Genomic DNA, 4,947 nt, shown 5'->3' with positions numbered 1-4,947 from the left:
AGAAATGGCTGAGTTTGAGCAACGACTGACTTACGAGTATAACCCAGCCTAGAGTTCGACTGACTTACTGAAATCTGTCTAAGTTATGAGAAAATTGCTGACATTCGAGCATAACCCAGCCTAAGTTACGGCTGAGTTTTCACCCGATGGTTGATTTGTCAAATTTTTGGCTGGGTTATTGCTTCGACACGGTTGACTTAACTTTCTCCGGCTAGCTGAGTTATCAAATACAGCTTAGTTATAGGATTACGTTACGGCTGATTTATGTTCAAGTGTCATAAATCAGCCGTAATGAGCTGGATTAACGGAAAACTCGGCCTCATTACGGCTGACTTAGTAGCGAAAGATTAATTACTAGAATAGCATGCAATGACGGCCGACTTATTAAACGTTACGGCTGAGTTGAGTTACAACATTAAACGGCTGAATTTGGCTGCCGTTTTTTCCTTTTTTAATTACTGTAATAGTATTCATGTTGCGACTGAGTTAAAGTTTTGTTTGATGGCTGGTTTAATTAGGCTGATTTACATTTTCGTTTGATGGCTTACTTGCCACTTCATCAATTAAAATATGACGTGGATGCAACATTCCATGTCATCATCATCAAAGGACAAAAAAATAGGGCCAAATTTTTTCAACTCGTCTTCTTCACCTGAGTTTTTCACATCACCGGAACTTCCAATTCTTCATCGTCTTCCTCATTCTTCTTCAATTTCTTTCATCCTTCTCCCGATATGGTTGATCCTGTTCCGGTAATTGTCGTTCGCGGTAATTGGGTATAGAAACACAAATATGTATTTAACACCGATGAAAGAGGGTGTAGAGTTGTGCAGATAGATGCGGAAACAACGCACGAAAAACTTGTGAAGTTTGTGGTCGATGATCAAGTTAGACGAAATGTTGCGTCTCTTATCGTTTCGCCGGCAATTTACCTGTCCCGGATGTGTCATATGCTTAAGGGAAGATGAAAGGTTCGGTCAATTTACATGTTACGGCTGAGTTATATGTTCCAGGGAAGACGAAAGATTCGGTAAAATTACATTACGGCTAAGTTATATGCTTAAGGAAATACGAAAGGTTCAGTCAATTTACATGTCACGGCTGAGTTATATGTTCTAGGGAAGACGAAAGGTTCGGTAAAATTACATTACGGCTGAGTTATATGTTTAAGGGAAGACGAAAGGTTCGGTAAATTTACATGTCACGACTGAGTTATATTCTCCAGAGAAGATGAAAGATGGGTGTATATTATGTTACAGCTGAGTTATATGCTTCAGGGAAGACAAAAGGTTCGGTAAATTACATATCACGACTGAGTTATCATTTAGGGAAGACGAAAGGTTGTGTAAATTATATGTTACGGCTGAGTTATATCATGTTACGGCTGAGTTACATCACTTTACGGCTGATTTATAATACAGATCGGAAAGCAACATTTTTTTGGAGAAGACAATATGAAATTTATTTGTCAAATAACAACAATCAAATTAAGAAACGTAAAAATATGTTTGAGGGATACATAGGAGGAAGACTAAACCGTATGAATCAAAACATAGATAGAAGTAGAAATGTCTCCAAATAGATCAATTGAGAAGAAGATTAAACGAGAGACATGTAAAATCAAAGTAAAAGAGTAGCTATTCTTGATTTCAACTCAAACCTGTAACGAATCATATAGAATTCCATAGATCTCTTTGATTTGGGTTTTGATTTTTGATGACTTTTTTCGTGAGCGAGGTTGCGAGTAGATCTGACGAAGCTTTTGATTTGGGACCCTATGGCAAGCGTTGTGGCTGTGGGGTCTAGGAAGATCCAGCCCAATCCTGCAATTTGAAGATCTCTGTAAATGTTGTACCCAAGTTAGTTGCAGATTATTTGATCTAAAAGATTTTTTGGATTTGGAAACAAAAAAAGAGAAGAGGGGAAATAAAATAAGTTTGAGGAGCGTGAGATTGGTGATGTGGATTAATGACATGGATAATCAAATTTTTATTTATTATTTTTAATTAAAAACGAATTAAAATTTATTAGTTAAAAAAACTAATGAAGGGTGTTAACTATAATTACACAAATGCTCAAAACATATGAGTAATTTTTAAAAGATATATGATAGTCTAATAATAAACATACTTTTCTATAACATCTGAGTAAATTTAATTATATGAATTAAAATGTTTTGGCCCATTACAGTGGACTTCTAATGTGGGCTCTATCTCTCTCTCTTCCACTACAACTTTCATATATAAAATGACTACCTTTTACCTTGTATCAATCAAGAAGTTTCGCTAACAAAACTGTGAACAATATATCAGAAAGAGTGATTAAAAGGTTTCTGAAGTTTAAGTTGACTGGTAGTCACTAACGTTAACTGGCACAAGATCTTTTTATTCCCCTAAAAAAGACTTTGAAGTGATATGTGACCATTAGACTAAGAATATATATAATTATAAAATCAAGAAGTTGAAGTGATGGGCTAGTGGTTCTACTTTGGTGGGCTAGTGGCTCGTGGTTCTAGTATGATGGAAAAGTCGTCATGTTGTTCTAGCCAATGGATTGAATGTAATACCCGTCACACCACAAAGGATAGGACTGTATATTATTCATCCATTCTTACCAAAACGTTTATTTCTTTAAAATTCACCAACGAACAAACTTCAACCCACAATTTTTGAAACTTACTAACTTGGAGAAAAAGAGAAAAAAAAAAAAAAAAGGGTGAGTAAAACAAGTTTACTCAGTGAGCAGATCAACTCTGCCCAGTAGACATATAGTAAAAACATTCCAAATATAATCAATAACCATTACTTAGCATAGATTCATAATGTCTATCAATCAAACAAAGATGCATTTGTCTTGCTCACAACAAGATACAGTATTTTACTTTCTTTTTAAATTTTAAGTATTTTAACTTATGGATACTCGAGCCTCTTTTAACTCATGGCTACTCAAGCTTACTTATGGAAGGCTACTCAAACCTACTTATGGAAGACCACGGCCCGTAGCTCGATCCTTCCCCTTATTGCTCGATAGCACTTAATGACATGTATATGAACTCGTCGGTCCATTACAGTCCAACCTCCTCAAGTATCCTTCACATACTCTTTAGTTTTCTCTTCTTATATACTTATATATAATCATTTTTATAATTTAATGTATGTTAAGCATGACATCAAACCATGTCACTAATGCATTTTATGTATCATGTTACTAACGACCTAACTGTATCATGCACACAAATTCACATAAATAACCAAAGATAATTCTCGAGCCTATACTTAGTAACTATCGAAGAGTATATAAGGAAAGACGTTACTGCATATCCGCAAATACCACCCTAACCTTAGCCTAATTGAAGATGAAGAACAACTCTCTTCTGCTTTCTCCTTTAGACAAATTACTAGCTTGCCTCCAACCGCATACTATTAAACTCCACCTTGGATCTCCATCAACCTAGACATAATTATGAGAGTCTTAAAGACTCCTGCAAATTTTGGGCTCAAGCCAAGCTCGTTTACCCGAGCAACAATATAAACTTTGTCACAATTTTTTCTATGTAAATCTATCTTGGAAACATACACGTAAGTCAAATTCTAACTGTTAGAAACTTAATCTCACCGTTGAATATGCAGCCAGTAGTATCATGAAGATCTACACCAATTTCCAGTCATATCGAACATTAGATGAACCACCCACTGTAACATCCCGACCCCAAATTTGGGAGGTGGTGTCGGTCGACACCAATAATTTCTGGTTTGAAATGTTCATTTTAAATCACCGATATAGTCATGAAGTGATTTGGATAACCCTAGGTCTCGTTTTAATAACGTTACAGCCTCCTTTCTCTCCATTCTTTGAGTGTTTTGTCGTTCTAGAGAAGAGAGAAAGAGAGAGTTGGCTTTGTGGTTGACCTAGAGAGAAAAGAGAAGGGTTTGAGTGAGTTAAGGAGAGAAGAAAAGCTTGTTTTTGGTGTTAGCAAGAGGAGGAGGAGCAGATCAGCGGCTGTGGGTTGAGAGAAGGTTGTTGGAGTGCTGGATTCTTCTGTTCTTTCTCTCAAATCAATCCTAAATCGAGGTGAGTGCGTGACCATGGCTTATCTAAGCAAGTTGGGAAGTTTTGATGCTTTGTTTGAGTCTATAGGTTGACTGGGAATGATTTGAGGTGTGATTGTTGGTTGATAGGAACATGTATGCTTGTATTTGTGCCTTGGGACGTGGGAGACTCGACGTGGGCAGCAGAAAGCCGAATCGGGAGAGGCGAGGTGCATTTTTCAGGTCTGCTGCAGCGTCGGTGTCTGGTGACGATCGACACTAGGAGGGTGTCGGTCGACACAAGGTATGGCTGGAAGCTTTTAAGCTTCCTGAAATTGCCTGGTTTCATTTGTTGATTGGTTTTGTTTAGTGTCTTGATTTTTCTATCTTGCTTGTGTATATAGCCTGTTGATGGGAATATCGTCTCACTAAGTATTTGTGATAATACTTATGCAGCTCTTTCTTTATGGTGCAGGTAAAGAAAAAGTGTGACGTGGAATCATGGCAAGGAAGAGAGGATGATCTAGGAACTCGTTTGGTTGCGTTTTATTATGTTGTTGGAACCTGTTTTTAGAACTATACTAGGATTGATGGATAGTTCTGGATATGTTTGTTTGATTATTTATTTATAAGAAATTGCATTTGTACTTGTTGGTTGCTGTTGTTTATTGGTTGATTTAATTAAGTATTTATGGGGATATTTAATTATGTTAAAAAAAAAAGGTTCGGGGCTTCACACCAACGTTCTCCTGAATATGCTGCGTCAGATCTGTTTTCTATGGTCCTATGCTTACCAGTTTTTGACAAAATAACAAATTTCTTACGCGGAAAGCAATGCAAATAACTTATGTAATATAATCCCGATTCAAACTCTGTCGGTTGCTGTGGATTTATGGCAACAAGATCTTTCGAGAGACTT

Source organism: Arabidopsis lyrata, assembly GCF_000004255.2.
Source record: "Arabidopsis lyrata subsp. lyrata unplaced genomic scaffold ARALYscaffold_5, whole genome shotgun sequence".
NCBI lineage: Eukaryota > Viridiplantae > Streptophyta > Magnoliopsida > Brassicales > Brassicaceae > Arabidopsis > Arabidopsis lyrata.
Note: the sequence above shows the minus strand (reverse complement) of the source record.